At 36.7% G+C, this 21,425-nt stretch overlaps 2 long non-coding RNA genes across 4 annotated transcripts in view; both read left to right on the plus strand.

Annotated features, from left to right (window-relative positions):
• Nucleotides 1–21,425, plus strand: part of LOC137857648 (uncharacterized) — a 695,515-nt gene that overhangs the window by 490,366 nt on the left and 183,724 nt on the right. The gene's annotated exons all lie outside the window — the stretch shown is intronic.
• Nucleotides 173–20,555, plus strand: LOC137857647 (uncharacterized). Of its 3 annotated transcripts, none has more exons than XR_011097204.1 (4): nt 173–4,135; nt 5,072–5,205; nt 16,148–16,257; nt 17,637–20,555. It is a non-coding gene; the product is annotated as an uncharacterized lncRNA (long non-coding RNA). The 3 variants fall into 3 exon arrangements; XR_011097203.1 differs by having other exon boundaries at nt 17,658–20,555; XR_011097205.1 differs by lacking the exon at nt 16,148–16,257 and having other exon boundaries at nt 17,658–20,555.

Here is a 21,425-nt window from a genome sequence, read left to right on the forward strand (position 1 = left end):
GGAGCCGGGCCCAGCGCCGCCGCCACCGCCGCCGAGGTGGTGCCGCCGCTCCGGCTGCTGGCGCTGTGCGCGGCGCGGGGGCGGGACGGGCCGCGCCCTCCGCCGGGACGGGCAGAGCCGAGCCGGGACGGGGCGAGCCCGGCCCCGCCGCCACCACTCGGCGGCCGCGTCCCGACAGGCAGCGGGCCCCGCTCCGCAGCCCCCGCCGGCAGCCGGCGAGTGCCCCCGTGTCGCCTCGGCCCCCCGAGCTCGGGCTCCTCACCCGCCCCTGACAGTGGGGAGCGTCCCCTGCCCCGCTCGCCCCTTCGGATAAAAGCTTAAAGCCGCCCGAGGAGCCCCTCGGGGCTTCCCCCGGCGTGGAGGCAGCACGGGGGCTCTGGGGGCAGGACGGGGGCAGGATCGGGGCAGCAGAGCCCCCACAGGGCAGGAAGGGGGGACGAGTTGCCCCCTCTCTTCCTTGACATCGCTCCCAGGTTCAGCTGCTGTCAGGGCTGAGGGGCTCCCTGACACCGCAACCCGGGACGAGTCCTTCCTTCAGCCTTTACAGTAAGTCCCGTCCGTTTGCAGAAGTAGTACGGGTGTCAGGCAACATTTAATCTTAAAAAATATCCCTAATCTCTTGGAAGTCAGTTGTCTATGGGAACATGAGCTGTAAATATTTTAGGTACCAAAGGAGAAACTACAGCTATTCATATGGCACCTGTAAGGATGGCAGCGCCGACCGAAGGAAGGTCTGAAGGTCACAGGGGTTGATGGAGTTTACCACCTGTTTCTTTTCAAACTGCTTTTCTGACCAAATGTACAGCTGCAACGTTTTTTTCATTTTGATTAGCTGTTTTTAGGACACGTTTTACTGTAGTCAGCTTATTTCCCAGCTGGCATTTGCACAGACAATACCTTACCGTCAATATTTTTGAATCCGTTTATCCTTCAGCAAATTTTCTTATTAAAATTGTTGCATTTTAATCTGTATCCTCTGCAAACTACCAAACCTGATGAAAACGTCAGCACTCTAGATTAAGATGATTACTACTTCCACTTAGTGACTTTTTCTTGTCACGTCAGGAGTTATAATCATCTTCAACCATATCCTTTGGCGTTGCTGTTGAAAACCATACTCAACATTGCTGTTGCCTGGAGTATTCCTGTAGCATTGGATCAGTCTCAGTGCAGTACTGTACCCCAGCTGTGCTGTTGACTGTTGTGACAGACTGTTTCCTAAGAGTTTTCCATGTACTGGCCATTTTCATGCTTGGATGTTTTGGGGTATATACATTTATACTCTCATGTCAAAGACTGCTGAGGCATTTTGACTACAGTAAGCTTCCCATTACCCCATATCCCAGCCAGCTATCCTATATAGGAGTAGCGCAGGAGGACTGTGAGATTATTGTGTAAATCTATAGCAGGAAGAGTGTGTGAGGTCAGAATGCTATCCCCAAATGACTGTCAGAAGTTCAAATGCAAACGTAAGGCCAGAGCCATACCAGGTGGCTGGTGTGCAATTTTTCCTGAGCACTTTAGTTCCCACTTCTCAGTCCACTTCTCCACTGTTGAAAGCAGCATACTCAAAGATCCCACAGCATTGCTTCATTGTCCAGGTGATCCTTGAAGGCAGTGAAGTGTCATAAGTGTCATCAACTACTACTATCAGAGTGCCTCTTCCTTACAGCTCACTGTGGAGAAAGCAGACATGGCTCTCTGATGGCAATAGGGGTGGTGAGTTGTCTCCCTCTCTCCTGGCCTTGCCATATTTAATTATGGGGTCACCTAACTGAGCATTTCACAACATGAGTCACATGATGGCATCTGCTTTCAAAGGAAAGAGTAGAAAAATGACAGCTGTACATGCACTTAGCTACTGTGCACAGCTTTTCTGCACCTCTTAAAATAACTACAGAGGAGAGGTAGTGTAGTGCTGAACAGCAGCCAGAGTGGGCAAGTCAACAGCATCATAACTAACATCAGAAAATCATTACAAAGTAGAAATGCTGTGAATTATATGCCCATATTTTTATTATCCATGTGAAATCTAGCAATATAGCTCTTTGGTCACTACCCACAGATCCATGTCCTCTGTGCAGGTTTTCTTCAAAATGAAAGATCATGGTGTTTGTTGAAAGTTTCAGGTTGCTGACTTGCTTGATTGGTATATCTGCCCTGTTGAGTATACCTTTGTAATCAGAGTAGAAGAGGGCAGGACTTATTCTACACTGTCAGCCAGTCATATTCAAATACTATTTATAAAGGGATTTAGTGAAATCACATGACATGATCCTGAGTACAGCCTGGCCTGTTGTACTGACTGAAATGTCATCTATTTCACGCGCCTTCCAGATGGGAGAATTATTGCACTGGTGCTAGGGGAGGGGAAAGATCTGATGCTGTGTGCACACCTGGTTGACACAATCTGTACAGGCAAAAAACTCTGGGTGTTTAGATTTCACTGTGCTTGTACCAATCAACTTATCAGGATGTGAACTTACAAGGGAAAAAAAGTTTGCCTCACATGGCTACACAGTTTGTGCATCTAGCTACACACAGGAATAGGTGTAGAAAAGATTGTTGCTGTAAAATCAAATTATGAAAACCTTCCCCAGCTGCCCCCAAGGTACAGAGTACAGTACCTGTTTGTAGCATATGCTCGACAAGATGTCAGTACTTGAAATAGGATTGCTTTTATTGGACGTGTGTATCGCACAAATACCAAAATAGGATTTAATTCCAAGCTGTTTAATACTACTTCTAATTACTCTGAATTACTACAGTGTGAAGGGTGGATAGTGATCTTTGTATATCCACATAAACTGTATACTTGACCCCCCACTTACATCACTTTCTTCAACTTTCTTCTTTTCTTTCAGCATTGTATAGACAGAATTCTGTTCTATTCTTTGGGAATAAGAATCATCCCATTTTTTTGCTTTTCTTTATCTGTGATGTAACTGGTCTGTATCTGTGATGTAACTTTTTGAACAGTGAGTTATCTGTTTATCTTTCTGTTTATCTATCTTTCTTAACACATTTATTTGGTGCATATGTTTTAATTTTTACAACTTTTAAAAAATCTGAACCCAAACACCTAGGAAAGAATAATGCAGGATATGCCTCTGAAGAATAAGGCAGCTTCTTTGACATAGACAATGTTCTTGTTCAGGTCAAAATAGTTGACCTAAAATTAAGTCCTGATGTATTTACACGGTTGATTACTATCAGATGATTACTACTGACATTGTTAGACAAATTGTAGAATATGATATCCAGCTCTGGGATCAGTATTTAGGAAATATGTTCCTTGACAGTACGTTCAATAGTATAGCGCATCTTGTCGAGGAGAAAAAAAGCAGAGCTAAAGCAGAAAATGAAGTAAAAGAAGCAATCTCTAGATGCTGGATGGAAAGTGAGATGTGAAATAAAGCTCAAATTTTAACTGTTAGAATGAATAAGTGAAGGAAGTGACAAATATTCTATTTTAATATTTTCAAATTCAGACTGAGAGTTTACTCAAGCACAAGCTTTTGGGCTCAGTACACTGGTAACTTTTTTGTTTTACAAGATCAGAGTGGAAGATAGTGGCCTTTGGCCTTCTGTTATGCTCTTAATAACATCCAAAAAAGGCAGGCAGGTTTTGTTTCCTGTGACAGCACACATGAATTCAAAGATGTAGAGATAGTCATCTTTCTTCCTCTCTTAAAATAAGTGTATCTTTTCTACCTCAGAAGGAAGGCACCATCTGTCCAGGAAGAAAGTGAGCTAGCATAAACCCTTTGTTCCTTACGTCACTTCCACTTGTTTGGCCCTGCTGTACTCCATCAGTTGTCCCAGGCTGAGCAGGAGCTCTCCTTTTATCTTCAAAAGCTTACCTCCTCAACCTGCAACAACAGATCTAATGTTAAAGGGGACAAAGGCTTTTTTTTTGGCTGAATCAGACTGATCTCACTTTCACATTCTACCACTGCCATGTTTCTGTTTCCAGGCCTTCCTTCATCTCACATGTTCGTGGACCACACGCCTCTAGGCTTACAGCTTTGATCAGACATCCTGCTGCTATATTTTTCCATCATTCCAGCTTCTTGACATATTGACTTGCATCGAGAGGGTGGTCCATTAGAAGCTCAACATCTGTCCATGCTAAGTAATTGTTTTATTCCTATTTCTGCATGTCTGCAGTTGATTATTGCTGCACAAGCATTCTACACTGCATGTATCTGTGTAGAAGCCCATCACAATTTTCCAGGCCATTACAATGATTTGTCAAGTTCATTCAACTTTGAATCACAAGTGCTTCTGCAGCATTTGCAGTCTGTCTGCTTTCTTTAAAATCCATGACTTTAATGGAGTTCATTATTCAGGTCATAAGTAAGGGATTGAATAAACCTTTATGAAAGACAGATTCCTGTGGAAATCCATTGACCATATCTTTCATTTTGACACAATCATACTCTTTGGGTGCTATTATCCAACCAAGGAAGAGAGAGAAAAACAGACTGCTACATACAATGACATTAAATTTGGGAAGAAGTGTGGAGACTGTGATGGAAGGTAAAAAGACGTAAGAGTTGGAAAGGCAAATGTCACTGGATCTGGGATCATTATCATGTTAGGAGCTGAACTGATACATAGAGCTGATATCTGAAATAGTGGCCAAAATGGTTTTATAAATAAGCTTGTGGGTATTCATTGGATGAGAAGAAGCAGAAGTTAGCTGTAGAACTAGAACCTTCTGATAAGCCATTTATTTCCAAGAGAAGATTAAAACATTTTAAGATCTGTATGGTTGATGTGAAAATTGTCGGTAAATCTCTCAAATTAATTTTCATTTAGGCTTGGTTGTTTGGTTGAGTTGCTTTTTTTTTTTTTTTTTTTAAATGTTTCCAATTGGTGAAATTGCTTCAGCATTTCTAAAAGGAAAATCTTGAAGTATTATCCTACATGTCTTTCTGCTGAATGTTTTAGATAATGAGGAAAAAACATTTAATATACTTTAAATCAAAACTCAAATTTTCAAGATCTAAGCCAATTCAGCTTATCTTTTTTTTTTTTTAAAGGTATCTTTTTTTTTTTTTTAAAGGTATCATAAATAAAAATCAGATTTTGGAATTTTGGAGTATCTTGGACACAGAAGTTAAATCTGATTTCGGCAGACAGCACTGTTTTCTGGCTATGCAAACTTATCTCTGGGCAAACTAACCATGGAAATACAAGGTAAGTTAATGTTAAAATAGGGTCTGAAAAACTGCAGTATAAAGCTCTCATGCCAAACTTCCACATACTCTGTTTCTTTTGCTTCAGCAAAAAAGTGTGCTGATTTTTTGCTGTTTTCTTTTTCTTTTTTTCCCTATGATCCGAACTGACCTAACTATACTTGAAAGATTCCATGATAGGACAGGCTCCATTTATCCCAGAGTATTCCTTGAGGATGTTTGTTATGGCTCGATGATAGAATAACTGATGCATTCAGATAAATATGAGTACATTGGCTTTGCTTGCGCATATTTGTGCAAATTGTCCTCACTAGCTTGCTGGTTCTTAGGAGCCCAGTACTTCTGGAACAAAGCAGACATTGCTGCGTAAAACTGCTCTCTCAGAGATATGCTTCCAGTTCCGAGGACACTGAAACTGCCATTGTACCTTAAATGAAGACACAAGATAGATTTTATTCAGATTTTTTTTATTACTACTTCCTATGATTTCTGAACAGTTCATTCTATGTGAAGGATGCTTTTTTGTCACTTAAATAGTGACAAAATACTGACTGTTTCACTAAGCAGTCTTCTGGATGTCACTGCAATGTATTGTTCAACAGCATTTTGGGCTGCAGTGACCTGAAATTTCTAGGTCTGAGAGTGAGACTTTGTAATAGTACATAACAGCTGCTTCCTTTTCAAAAATGATTATATGATATTCACAATTTAGCTGGGGATAATGTTTGGTGTATTTTGATAATTTACTTTTTAACTGCACAGATAATTCTGTTAGGAAAATATGTATGTTACTGAAAACCAGTTGTATCATATTTTAATTAAACGTGTTTTTTTATTATAACAAAGTTCTTGAAGTACTGTTCATTTATTAATACATGCAAACATAACCAATTTACCAAACTTTGTTCTTTTACACATCAGCAACCTGTTATATTGTTACTTAACACTAGTATTTTTTGTGGCTGCAGTCCAGGCCTTTGTGTCATCTCTACAGATACCTCAAAGGAGGCTGTAGTGAGGTGGGGGATGGCCTGTTCTCCCACGTGACTGGTGACAGGACGAGGGGGAATGGGCTTAAGTTGCGGCAGGGGAGTTTTAGGCTGGATGTTAGGAAGAACTTCTTTACTGAAAGGGTTGTTAGGCACTGGAACAGGCTGCCCAGGGAGGTGGTGGAGTCACCATCCCTGGAAGTCTTTAAAAGACGTTTAGATGTAGAGCTTAGGGATATGGTTTAGTGGGGACTGTTAGCGTTAGGTCAGAGGTTGGACTCGATGATCTTGAGGTCTCTTCCAACCTAGAAATTCTGTGATTCTGTGATTTCCACTGACACTGGCAGTTCAGTAAATAACCCAGATACTGGGAATGCAAGTACTGTCCTTGCAGAATCAGATATGTACATTGTAATTTGTGCATGATGTTGACCTGTAGGAATGGTTGTCATACTATTTCTGTGAACAGATAGAGCACAAAGGAAGAGGTATAAGCTGCCAACTGTCTATCAACAGTTCTCATCAACGCTTATGGGACATGTCAAAGTAGAGGACATGTAGTGTGGCCAAGGATGGCAGATTCTTACTTATGATCTAAACCATGTCTGATAGCATGGAAAAGATACAGTTTTATAGGCAAATTTAAAATTGAGATAGAAATTTATCTAGGAGCTAGATAACTCAAAAATGACTACTGACTTTTTGCTCTGGTGTTTACAAAGATGCTAATTGAGCTTTGTCAGACTGGTTAGTCCCACTGCAACTAATATTACCATAATTTTATGTGGTTTGTTCTTTTTATCCACAAAATTTACTGTACAATGTAATTTGAATAAATTAAACTATGGTTAACGTAATGATTGCTGCATGAATACTAGGACTATGGCCAGGTACCGGTAATATCTGGGTAGAATTATTGAGACAAAAGCTATAAAACAGTTGATAAACAGTGTTCCTCTATTCTTTTGTGTGGTTTTCCCTACTTGTAATGATTTAATGAGATAAGAGAGTAGGAACAGGGATCCCATAGGAACAGGGATCAATAGATTTCTTACCTAAATTGCCATTGATCTTTTAATGTTTATTGGAGTTGGTTGCCGCTGCTGCTTTGGTTTCACTGCATGAAACTGAAAAGTGAGAGCTAAGAATAGCATTGGGGGGAACCTAGTATTTTACACCAGAGGGCAGAGGTTAAAGGAAGGGAATGGTGCAGGGGAACCCAAGGAGCCTGCGGGAGAGAGAAAGGTAAAAATAGAGGAAATATTCATAGGAAAGGAGAAGAGACGAAAGGGTTTCCTATTCATTGCTGGGAGTACTACAATTGCATGTCACAATTTTTTACTTGAAAATGTTTGGATCTTAAAATTTAGCATTAACTCATCATTTCAGCAGGTTGGGTTTTCAAACAATTAGAACTGTACTCTCCTTTCATTTACAATCACTTCCTGCACATAAAAAAATACTTAATTGCTCCATATTTCTTTCAGTAATAAAAGCAAATACCTTTCATTTAAATTACAATTTGGGCTTAACCCAGAAAAAAAGAAGTGAAACATTTCCTTGCCATAGTAGACAAACATCTCAACATGAAGCCCTGTACAATGTGCAGCTTTGTCATCCCTGGTTATATAAACAAGGAAATTGTAAGACAGAGTAGGAAGACATTTTAAAGAGATTAACTGTGTTTGATTCTACTTAAATTTAATGGATCTTGACACAATGAAGCATGCAAAGAGAATCTTAAAAATAACTTCATTAGAATAATGTTTTTCAGGGATATAAGAGAATATAAAAACGTGAGATTAGACAAAAACAGATAGACAAACAGGAGAACATAATTATAACTAATCTGCTCTTGATCATGCTACATATTGCTAAGAGTAAATGATTTTTAGGAAAACAAAATGACAAAAAACTGAAATTTGAAACTAAACAAAGAGAAGAGGTACATTTTTTCATCTTGTCTCTTGGAATGTTTCAAAGAAAGTTCAGTGATTCATATGTGGCTATCTTCCAACCTCAGGTGGATGACTTTCTCAAAGATGTACATTTTGCACTACAGTATTAGGTTCAGCATATCAGGTAACATTCTGGGTCTATGTTGTAAAGATAGGATAATACACTTCTCTCTGAAATCTCTATTCTACAGGTCTATAAGGCAGATTTGTTTCTCATTTCTTAATTATATCTTATCAACCATTTTCTACTAACTTCTGAACTTGTAAAGAAAAATAGACAATTTTAAATTGTCTTGTTTGCATCAAACTATTGGAAATGTATATATTTCTAGCCACCCATAGCCTATTTTGTTTCTTAAATACTATGTATAAATATGTGCATTTTAATATTCCAAGTGTTGAGCCCAGTCCTTTAATTTGTTTTGTATGGGTAGCAAGAGAAGCAAAGAGTTTCACTGGATTCTTTGTGAGTGAAGGATGCAAAAAAGGAGTCTCAGAGAATGGAGATTTTTCAAAGTAATCTTAAAGTGAGACAGAGTAAAAAGTTTAATCTGAATCTGATTCCAAGAGGTGCTTTCTAAGGGTCACATAAATCATTTGTCACCCACATTTCAAGAAGTATTTTATGACACCTAAATGTTTTCCAGAAAGAGAAATCCTAAAGTGACACTCACCAGCTGTAACATGCATTGATGAAAAATGTCGTGCACAGCCATGTATCTGATGCCATCACATCTCTCAAACCTCTGGTGTTCATCAGTGACCAACTCCAGCTGTATGCTGTATTCACTCCCCTACATTCCTTCCTTTCCTTCACCTTTTCCTAATATTTGTACCAGTGTTGATAGGGTATCCACAGCCTCTGCACCACAGAGACAGAGAAGAGCAGAATAAGACTGGCCATTGCTAGGATATAAAATATACTCCAAGCTACAGAGATGCCATTGCCAAGTGAATCGAGGCAAGAGTACCATTTTGAGTATGCAGTCTATCCTCAAAGGCAAATTTGCTCTGTGTTCTTCATGTAACAGTTGCTGAAATAACTTCAATCTTCACCTAGAGGTTCATCAAATAAGGCAAAGGCGGAGAGATTGGTGAGGTTCTGTGGAATACTGGGGCACATATATACAGAAAAAGCAATGACAAAGCTTTAGCTCCTGATCCAGGCTGCTCTATTCTTACTTCTAGAGGATATCACCCTGAATTAGGCAGTTACCTTTCCACAGGTTGTATAGGAGCTAGAACTTAGTGTGTGAATGTCTATGGACAATCAGAAAATATGGTCTTCAGGCTGACTAATGTCACTTGATAGTTTAATCACATCTATGTAAGAAGATGTTAGAGATGATGAAAAGGTTGCTATACATTTCACTTTAGGATCTTACATTTCATTGTTCAATTTTAACTTGATTCTGAAAAATTTTGGTTTAAAAATTCTCCTTAGTCACTTAAAAAAAATGAAAAAAAAAACTACCACCAGCCAACAGATGAGAACTGGTAGTGCACCTGAATCAATGAGTGCATGACTGTAAATACAGTTCTCTAATACTAAAGACACAATGAAGCACTGCTGCACTTTCAGAAAGTTGATGCTATGATCGAGAGGGGTCTGTTGCATTGACACAAGAAAATACCGCTTATTAAATGTTATTTGTTTCAAAGGGCAAACTGTAACCAATTTGGGGGTATGCATCACAAAGAAAGACTTAGTTTATTCCTGTATCACTGATCTTGACTAATGAGACACTACACATTTTTAAACGCTACACATTTTTAAAATATTTTTTGTCCCCTTGTCATCGCACTGTTTTCATATTGTGATTATGGCTCAGAGTAAGGACATTTTAACATTTCTAAATATTTTTTTTTATTCACTTTTCTTTATGCTCTTCTGGCCTACTTTGAAGGTAAATCTTTACTAAGGACACAAGTCAGTGGACGTTCTCTGCCTACCCTGCAGATATCAGAGTAGCAATGTGGTTTAGATTTTTTTCTAATTGTTCATCCCATGCTATCTGAATACCTCACTGTTTTCTAATTATTTTTTTTATGACAGCTTTGTAGAACAGAACAGAACTATTAAAGGTCACAGAATGAAGCACAACTGTAATTCACAATACTTTGTGAAAACAAAGATGCGTGGCCTTGCTTTAAAATAGTACAAATATAATCTGTACTTCACAGTTAGCCTGCTGCATGGACAAATTAATTTATTTAAAGTTTATTTCATACCAACACACTGTGCTTTACAGTTGAGACAGTTTCTCAAAAATTACAGAACACACTGAATAGAGCAGGGAATTGAATTAAGGTGTCCCCGGTACCATATTAACTCAGTCATCACTTGCCCCCACCTGCCTCCAGCCAAGAAGGAATTGGTATGCTCTTCTCTGAGGATGAAACTGTGCATGTCTCTGTGTGTGCATGTGCACACAAATGTTGGTGGAAAAATCCAGCTGCTTCTTTCAGTTCAGACTTGAACACAAATCATTGTGGAGAGCTCTTTATAGACATCCAGATAATTATGTTCCAAGTCTTTCCTAAATCTAATTTGTTGGAAGAAATTTGATGAAATAATATTTTTATGGAATTTCATATATTCTTCTCTTAAGACACTGAGAAGTGAAAGTCCTCACAGATGCAGAAAAGAGCAGGCATTTATGTAAAGCTTGACTCATTAAAATCCTAGGTGGTCTTGTGTGGCTGGTCTATATTAATTGCAGCAATGACAGTTGGGGTCAGGGGATCATAGAACAGCCGATCTGTATTACTTTGACCTAATCTCAGGTGATATGGTCTAGGAAATAGTTAATTGCATTTATCAGCACTCCAGTGACTCACATCTTTAATATTAGGGTGATCGATCTTTATACTTTGTAGATCCTTGCACCTGGTCCTCATTGTGTTCTTCCTTCTCGGTATTTGCTAGAATAGTCAGTTAAGTTTCATAATTTTCACATGATTCTTTAACCAGAAATACTGTATCTTAAAGTGAACAAATGAAAATCTTACTGATAGAAAACTATACTAGATGCACATCAGAGACTGTGGAGGGAAGAGAGGGGAACAAATGGTCAGAAAATGCTTTTTGTCTGATTTCAACTGATGCCTCTTTCCTAGGGGATATCAGGTAAAGTTTTGAGCTGTTACCTTTTTAGATATTTTGCAATAGACAAAACATACAAGTGATGAACTGAAAATATCAACTATCAGTATATTTAAAGATTTGAAGTAGATCTAGAATACAGCACTTCATTAAACTGTATCAGTAGTTACTAGATTACATACATGCTTTCCAGTGAAGAATCATCTGTTTTTCCAAAAGCCAAAACAGTTCAGAATGGAATGCCAAATATTATATTCATTGCAAATATTTATGTTAAATCAAGAGGATGTGGACAGTGTGCATAAGTCAGGAAACTGAATTTTGTGTTTTTCACAGCAGCTGTCACTTAACTCCATTGTAATCACAGTGGCATATTCTCACAGCATTGTTCTAATACAATTTTACATCTCTAAAAAGGGGCTGAATGCCAGCCACTGTGAGAACCTGCATTTTGAATTTCCTGACTCTGGCATATTTGAATTTTCATCCTTAACACTAGATTAAATTAAATCTTTATGTTGAATATATGGTAAGAAGCTGGATTAAGCTCTGAATTCTGTAGTTAACACTCGCACAGTGCTTCCTGAAATAAGATCACTTACATCTTTTCTCCTGTATACCATTCATGAAGATAGATGTTCAACATTTCCTCCAGGACTCTTTGTCAAATGTTTATTCTGCCTGGGAGAAAGTTCAGCTGTTGTAACTGCAATGTTTCCTGGCAAAGGTCTGCGCCCACTTTGCTTGTCTGAGACTGCTTCCCTTATTCCTTTCAGGAATACAATAACACATACTTGCAGGGATAGGAATCCCAGGACATTCATGAACATTATCCTACAGATTGCTATTAGCAGAAGGGAGACAGGGATTTATAATATTTTGAAAATGTATTTTCAAAGCACTTGCTGGGTCTACAAAATTGTTTTGCTTTTTGCATTTGATGACTAGGATTAGGATTTATGTCAATTATAACACCTAACCAAGAGGTTTAGATAGCAAATTTTAGTATCTGTTAATGATAAGCAATCATTTAAAACAAGTAAAAACAAAGTAAAAAGTAAAAACAAGTACTTGAAAAGAATCACTGGGTGATCTTGGTTAAAGAATGGATTGGAGTTAGCTGTCATCTGCTTAAAGACATTTCCACTGATAGAAAGCTTTCTGCAAAGAAAAAAAAAAGTAATTTCAAAAATTTCAGTTTATTTTTCTGAATGAATAAGAAATAAGGTCTTTGAGGTCTTGTAAATATTTAACATTTGAAAATGGCAGGTTTTATACCAACATGATGATTCTTTAATGAATTTCTGGTACTTATGAACATTGTACAGCTTTACTTTTGATACTAAAAAAATTCTAAAACATTTTTTCGGGATGCAATTGGTCTTTTTTCAATCTCAGATATATTGCAAAGATCAAGGTACTCAGGGTAGCATTTATCTGGCAATTTATCCTCCTTTAGAGTCACTGCTTGATTTGTAGTGAGTTAAATGTTAGAGATACAGAAAAACAGGAAGATCCACCATGATTCCTGATTAAAGTCTGATACAAAGGTTGCATTACATCAAAAACCTTCATAATGCTGGTATAGTTTTGTCTTGGGGAAAGCGGTGGTATTTAGGAATAAGAAGACATGATAATGAAGGCCAGTCAGTCATCTGTTTGAGAACAGGCCATTGGCACACTTAGTTCTTTATCACTCTTTATTAATTAACAGACTGGGGACTTTTTTGTTCTTCCTGTATATGACCTGACCAAAACAGGATATGAACTGTGATCTGGCCCAGTTCTGGCAGCTAATTAAAATATCAGCATTAAAATATTGATTCACATATCGTATTAGAAATATTCAACTATGTCACAGCTCAGCCTGCCTCTCACAGCCAAGATTCTAATAGAAAGAGTAGAATTTGATAGAATGCTTTATTTCAAGAATTAGCTTAATTTAAAACAAGACATGGAAACTGGATATAACTATCCTGGAAAAAAATGTGAATTAAATTAATCACAATGAGGTGAAGAAAAAATAATAGATAAATTTATTTGCAAAACCTGAATTCCAGGTTTATGTCAGAGTACTATGACCTACATGCAACCTATTAGACAATAAGGTTGTAACAAGACGATGTAACGAGAGACATACTCTTTTTTCCTTTATTTTAAAAGCAATTAATTTAAAATTTAGTCTTCTTTTTAGAATTTTCTGTGTTGTAAGAAAGATTAACAGTAACTTCAGGAACAATTGGGTTAATAAAATCCATGTTATTGCACATTAAGCTAGTTTGTTTTGTTTTGGTGTTCCTTCTCTGTTGCAGGACCATAGAAAAGTCATCAAAAATCCTTTATCTGGAACACATGAATGCTCCCTGAATTTTTGTGTATGAGCAACTAGAGATCCTGTTGTCCTTTACATCCAGATGTGTTCCATGTGTCTTAAAGCCTGAAGTATATATAGGAGCAGAGGCTCCTATAAATGAAGTATTTGAGGTTCCCTAAGAACTACTCAGTGGTGAGGGATATGCACCTGTGCTTGCTGTATGATCTGAATCACTGTCCAGAGCTGCTTGTCTCTCTCCATTGTCTACGCAGGGACTCTGAAGTAAATATGTTCTCCAGATCTATATGCAACTTTAATTATTGTAGGAATTTGTGCCAGTAGCCAGGCTTTTAAAAAGTTTTGATAGTATTTTCAAAATGATTGTGCTAGTCCAGCCACACTCTCAAGTTCAGTGAGAAAGAGCTGCTGTATTTCAAATAATGATTCTGAAAATTCCAATAAACGTCTACTTCAAGCTTTTTTCCCCTCATAGTTCAGTGACTTAATTTCCTAAGACTAATGGCTCCCACTTCCATGCATGTGTTGGTGATTAGATTTTTGGACTAAACCTCTAGAGAACAGGAAACTTGCTTTTGACATGTACAAGTAAACAAGAAGGCCTGGGCCACTCCAGAGCCCCAGAGGTGGGAACATTCCCTGCCTGTGTTTGTCATTGAGCGAGGAGGAAAGCTGAGCAGGCCAGGCCTCGCTCCCCGTGCACGTGTTCTGCAGCTCGTAGCATTTTGGTTAAAGCTGATCTTGTCTGGAGGAAAAAGATAAAAGTTACTATTCTCTGCTGACAGAACAGGTGATGAAACAAGAATGAACTGAGTATGCCAGAGGCAAGAAGGCAGTATATCTGTTTGTACAGCTTTTAAGTAAACCGAGTAAAAACCCTGATAACCATGATTTGGGGAAATTTGGGGTTTGGATCTGTTTTGTTGTTGTTGTTTTTCTGCCTAGGCTGTTTATAATACAGGACAATTTTCCAGTGCAGTCTGTAGAAGGTACACAAGAAAAATGTTTTCTGTTTGATTTTTTTTTCCAGTTTTCAGGTACTTTGTATTAGTATAATGATATTTAAATAATTTCATCTGATTTTTTTTTTTACTGATTATTCCGCATAACAAGATATTTACACTGAACACGAAGTACACAGGATATTCAAGAAGCTCTCTTGAAGTCAGATACCCTCGTTCATCTCTTTTGCATCAATCTGTGTCATATGTTACTATGAATCCTTTTTGAGGCCTGCTGCTTTATATATCAGTGGCATATTTTTAGGATTTGCTTTCTAGGATTTTTTTTTTCTCTGTAGTGGTCCTGCTGAGTGGCAATGTAAAACTAAATAAAAATCTGCTATGGAAATGAATTCCTCAAGAATGCTCACCAGTAGATTGTAGCAAATAAAATCAGAATATTCGTGATACAGTCACTGCTACCATGCTGCAGGAAAGGTGTAAAAAAAGTTATTGTTGTGTAGCGTTTTCCCTAAATACACATTCAGAGTTTTAGTACTAGATTGGTTTGACATATTTGGAGCATGTGACAAGATCTTCAGAAATCTTCCACTTTCTCAACCAGCCTTCAACACTTGTGAAATAAACTGACTACAGAGTGCCATGTTACAACTCCATTCTCTCTTCCCTGTCTTTTTTTTTAACAGGAATATATTCACAGGGAATAGATTCAGGACTCTGGACTGAATCAGGCTGACAAAGTCTTGCAATAACGCTAAGTAGTGAATATTGTTTATTTTGGCCTACTTCCTGAATTCTTTTAGTCTTTCATAGCTTACCTTTTTTCTGTATTCTCAGGGAAAGATTATTTTTCCCATGTGAAAAGAAGTGACCAAAAATATGGAGGATGGCTGAATTTAATAGTGCTACTCAGTGGTAATGAAAGATGACTATTCATCAGCATTAATCATTCTTTATTATCCTGAAATATAGTCATCCTTTTCACATTTTTATGGTGCTATTTGCCTGTCTTGCATAACATGTATGTAACGTATGCAAACTCAACTTTTTAGTCCAAAGAAGTTCCACAGTTAAAAATCCCTAAATATTAGTGACACCGTCCTTATTTCTACAGTGAAATTGACTACAGGCAAAAGACTTTAAATAGTTCAGGTTACCTATAATTAGTGTCTCTGTTTTTTTATAGGAGGCTTATAACTGTAGGAAACCTCTCAACATTTTTAATAAAAATGTGTCTAAAGGTGGATGAATTAAGAGATTGTATTGCAAGTGTTTGAGAGGAAAACAGCAAAAAAATACTACAAAGAATGAAATGCTGCAGAATTCAAAAAACAAAAACAAAATACAGTAACACCTGGAACATGATCCCAAAGGAATAAATAAATAAAATAAAACAAATAAATAAATAAATAAATAAATAGATTCTTGCAAGCAGCTTTTTGTTCTGGTTGCTAACTGAGGCATGGCAACATGTGCAGGTATCTCCTATTTTATTCTTCCTCTGTTTGAAAAGAGATTTTTTTACTCTCTTGATAAATAAGTAAGATTGCATTAAATAAATAGTTGGCCTCACAAGAAATTCCACTTCCTACTCAGACCAAACCAGCGCTCATGAGCCAACTTGTACTGAGTGCAGTGGCCAAAGCAAGGTAATACCATGTGCTAACAATGGAAATGGGCAGAGTACAGACAAAACACTGGAAAAGGTATGAAAAAAATTTTTTTATGTATAGCTATTGTTACCACAAGTGCTTTGTATGAACACAATGAAGTGTAGAGCTGGTATCACCACCTCTTATTAAAATTTCCTGTTTTTTTCTTTTTTTTTTCCGGTTATTTTTCTATTTTCTATTGTTTACTACTTTATTTAATTTATCCATTTGTTTGATATCCTTCATGTTTGGCACTTGCATGAGAATTTTGTACAATTTTATTTTATTTTTTAATTTAGCCAAAACTAATTTTATAATTTCTAGGAATGAAACCGAGAGAAATATATCATAATGTAAAAAACTTCTTTGCTCTTTTCCTCAAAAAACTACAAATCACGTATTCACAAATTAGGTTTGACAGCTTTTTTCTTTCATATGGAAGTCTTCCCATTGCCTTAAAATGCCAAAATTTGTTTAAGTAACAGACCTTCAGAAAGCAGTTTGTACATGCTCAGTAGGTGCTTCATAATTTTCAGTGTTGATTCCATCACTGTTTGCATTTCTTGCACCTCTTATTTCAGACAAGTTTACTCTTTTGCCATCTTCACAGTGGGACACAGCAGGCAAACTGTAGAGTATGTGACAAAGGTGAGGCTTCCTCACAGGAGCTTCTCCATTGAGAGAGAGCCAATATTAGGCACTAGACTGAAAAGTAAAAAGTATTCATAATCATTTGTCAGTCTTTTTTTGTGATGTGAGATAATATTTCATTTTGTGGTTTCTGCACAACATAAAAAGGAAGGTATCTCATTCAAGGCCAGCATCTTAGAACTGGGGGTGAAGAACTGGGGAATGACTGATCATAGCACGCAAGCCTAGGAGAAGGTAGAAGGAGTCAGGTGTCTAAACTGAACTGTTGAAGATGGACAATGAAATGCTGGTAAAACAAACAAACAAACAAAACTGAATGCATAAAAAAGATTGGAACAGGATACAAGTTTGCAGGGAAAGTCAGTGGCCCTCCACTATTGTACATGTATATGCCCAGGAGCTGCAGAGAAAGATTTGACCTGACGTGGAATGTGGAGCAAGCAGCAAAATAGTCTGCCAGGTAGATTGACATGAGAAGCCAGGGAGATGAGGAAAGGAGAAGGAAAGAAAACAAAAAAGGAAAACTGATTAACACCAATACTGGTTAAAGGACATAAATGTTACCTAAGGACAAAGATAAACCATCTGGAATTTAATGAGAGGTCGTTGGAGGGATATGAGCTGCAAGCCAGGAAATGAGTGGAATAATTAGCATTCGTATCGTGAGTTTGACTAGAAAAAAAAACAAGAACAGTGAACATGCCTGTGGGATGACTCTACCAACTTAATTCAATACTGTACAACTGTATAGTGCATGTCTAGGGACACTAATGAGAAAGCAGGTGCTAATTTTTTTTCTGCAGAAGCTGGCATAAGGCATGGGATGGAAAGCACAGAAGACAAGGTTTCAAGATGATGATTGTGGAAAACTGCCCGAACCATTGTATTTAGATGGTGATTTTACATGGCAGTTCCTCTGTGACGTTAATGATTTCCTTCAAAACACCTGTCTCAGATATTGTCACTGCGTGAAATTGTCATTTTTTGTATTAAACTTTCACCCATGACTGAAATTAAAATTTACATATATATATATTATATTCTGAACAAGTTCATAATTTCTTGAATATGCCCAGGGGTTTGAGCTCAGTTTCATGGACAGCTTTACTGCTGTGATCTCTGAATTTGTAAATGATTCACCGTCAATACATGGTTCTTAATTTTTCAGTGAAATGTAACAGAAAATTGAAAGTTTCTTTATGAAAAAATATATATATATATTGCTTGCCTTAGAAAGAAGACAGATTTATGGAAAAAAATACATTTCTTATTTTAAATTTCTATTTTATTTTTATCATTTGTGATTTCTATTTTATGTTGAATATTTTTCCTTATCATTCCAGTTCTCTGGGAGTGTTGTTCAGTGTGTTCTTTCTTTTCCTATTACTTTATAATTTATTTTTAGTTTTTAATGTTTAATAAAACATTCTTTTCACCTTTGTATGTTTTCTTTAAATTTCTTAAGTGTAAAAATGCATGCATATCGAAATAATATATTATTATAAAAAAATCACAGATAATAGCATCTTATTGTTTTTAAGAAAAGAAAAGAAATTAAGAAAATAGAGTTTTGTTGAGTTTTAAAAAGTTTTAAGTACTGTACCTGCCATCTACTGGAAGTACAAGGACAGTGCACTTAAATTGTGTTAACTTCAGCCTGCTATAACATCCTAGTACTTTATTACTTAACCTTTTCCTATTAAAAAAAAATAATAATAATAATTAACCCGTATTATTTCATATATAGCTTTATTAAAAGTGAAAGTCTTACAATTTAACTCAACAACTTTTCAACTCTTCAGCTTTCAACCCGAACCAGTACTAAGAATCCAGCGTAAGACCATTTCCCTGGTCTTCTACCCCATTCCACATTTTTTGGATCTGTACATAATTGGAGTGGTGTGTGAAATCTATATGAACAAAGAGGTTCTAGAAACTAGTTTATAGACTTCCTTTAAAAATAATAGATATGGTATTTTTAAAAAGACAACTTATATAATTAAGTTTTGTTTTGTTTTTAGAATGGGGCACAGTTTTAAGGGACAGGTAAATTGCGTTAGGTCCACTTTAATCTCTTACTGACTTCTTGTTCTGGTCCCATAAACCACAGTAATTTCATTGCAGCGTGGTAACTTGGGCTGATTAAAAAACAAAGTGATATAAAACAGAATTAGTCTATTATTATGCTGCTACTTGATTTGGGACAGTCTGACTTAGGTATTATTTGATTTTGTGTAGTAATCCAAAAGTTCTTGGCAACAGAGAGAAAAGAAATTAATGATTAGTTATGGCTGCTACGTGATGTGAATGCCTAAGTTTGCATTCAATGCAATTGAATCCACTTTGGTATGAGAAACTGTATTTTCCCTACATATTAACAGCAAAAGCTAATGTAGATTATTTGATAAACTAGATTTCATCACAGCAAACTGTGTACAGGAAGAGAGAGAAATGCATATTTACCGTTTAAAAGCTAGAGCTAACCAAATCAAGGCAGGGCTAAAAGAAAAACAAAGGAAGTCAGCAGTTGTCATCAGGGAAGTATTGCTGGATTCCTAGGAGACTATTGTGGAAATAAACCTTTTCAGCCCTAAGAAAGCTCAATTACAAGATTGTAATTTTGCATACCTTTTACTATTAGATACTACTTGACATCATTTTTAGTGTCCATTATTAGACACTCTCAGAGTATTATGTTCTGAGTAAAGTATGACTAAAACTGCTGTACTTTTCTAGAACTGTTGCTAAGCAAGACATTATAATTTTTTTCTCTGTTTTCTATCAGCTTGTTAACATCTATTAGGACATATTGTCACTTCCTTAGAGGAAAAGAGATTGGGCACTGAAATTCATTTTCACTTTTCAAAATTTCTTGGTTCTCAGACAGGAATAGGAATTATTTAAAATCTGTATGTCAAAAACAGACAACCTTGGACAAGAGTTGCTTTCAGTGGAAAATATAAATGCTTTAGGCAAAGAAGCTGTTGAACTTTTGCCTTCTATTTGAACTATATATAAGCTAGTTTGATTATGGAAGGGTACAGAATGTCTGGATTCTATAAAGTTGAATTTAAAATTGATTTACTATGGTAGGTATATTATGCTGGCATTTTCCCATCTTTCTAGCTGATCAAATGTCAAGTCCACAAGAACATTTCTGGAAACTTTTTAAAGCAGAATTAAAAAAAAAAGAGAGAGAGAGAGAAAGACAGAATTCCTTTTCCTCCAAGAGATTTTATTGAAAACTTTAAATATAGGAACAGTTATTTGCTTAGCAAAAACTTATTCATTATGAATGACAAGTAGATTTTATTAGTGCCACTTACTAATAAAATACTTTTAAATAAAATACTTATTAAAATCACTTTTGAATAAAGGCAAATTCACTTAACATGGGAGATGGAGTTGGCATCATGCTTTGGTTGGGATTTGTCTATGCACAGCTAACCATATACACCTGGACATCTTAAAAATTCTAAGATGCCTTTTTCAGAAATGCTTTGTACATGATTCCCTGACAACCTCTAGCTGACTGTGAGCTATTCCTAGTTTCCAAGCATTTTAATACAGGTAGAGTACTAGGCTTTCGGTATGAGCTGAAAGCTTACTTTCTTTCTCTGTACATTCTGGGTAAAAGATGTTTCACATAAACAGTCTACATGTTTTTCTTTTTTTTTTTTTTTTTTTTTTCCTCTCTCTTTGACTGTAGAGAAGAAAGAATTAGAGAGATGGAGGGGAAGAATGGGGTATTTATGGATATTTTTTCCTAGATCTGCATTGCTCTAGGCCAGACATGGTTAACCATTAACAGTTTAAATTAAACACTTCGTATGCATAATAAAAAACAGGTCTCTTATGTTGTTGCTGAAGCAGAATGGCTCTTTTTATTTGATATGTGCTTTGATAGTATTCCAGATTTTTTTTTTTTTTGCATTTAGATAGGTTAAGTGGTGCCTGAAGGATGATTTGCAAATTATTACAAACAGCGTAGCAGATAGTCCACAGCAAAAGAGGAAACATTAAAAGATGTTTTTCTTTTTTAAGAAAAATGTCATCCAAAGTTTAGTATCCATGTGGAGCAGACATATGCTCATTCTATATTTCCCCATCAGAATTGCTCTTTTACTTTACGTCATATAAACTTCTGTGTCTTCTGTGGTGCTGTTGGCTTCTCCACAGATGTTCATCTGCTGCCACCTGAGAGAAAAAAATCTCACCAATTTCTACCCAATCAATTCTTTCCAAATGTTACTTTAATCTCTATGCCCTCTGACGTTGCTTTTTTTGCATGAATTTCATCTCATCTACTATGTGAGACGTTCCTAAGCAGACAAGGGTCTTAACAGTTAGATTTTATTAGAAGAGATGCAAAACAAAATGAGAATCCATTATATTAAAGCAGCAAGATTTATTTCTCCCAACTTAAACTAACAAACTATATAAGTCTGTTTTCATTTAGTGAATAGTTTTTTCCCTTCCCTTTCCCTCTCAGGTTCTCTTCTTCGGTAAGTTTGGATTTAGATTCTAGGGGAAAAAAAAAAAAAGATTAAAAAATGCACAGTAAGAAATCA

The sequence above is a fragment of the Anas acuta genome, chromosome 5, assembly GCF_963932015.1.
Source record: "Anas acuta chromosome 5, bAnaAcu1.1, whole genome shotgun sequence".
NCBI lineage: Eukaryota > Metazoa > Chordata > Aves > Anseriformes > Anatidae > Anas > Anas acuta.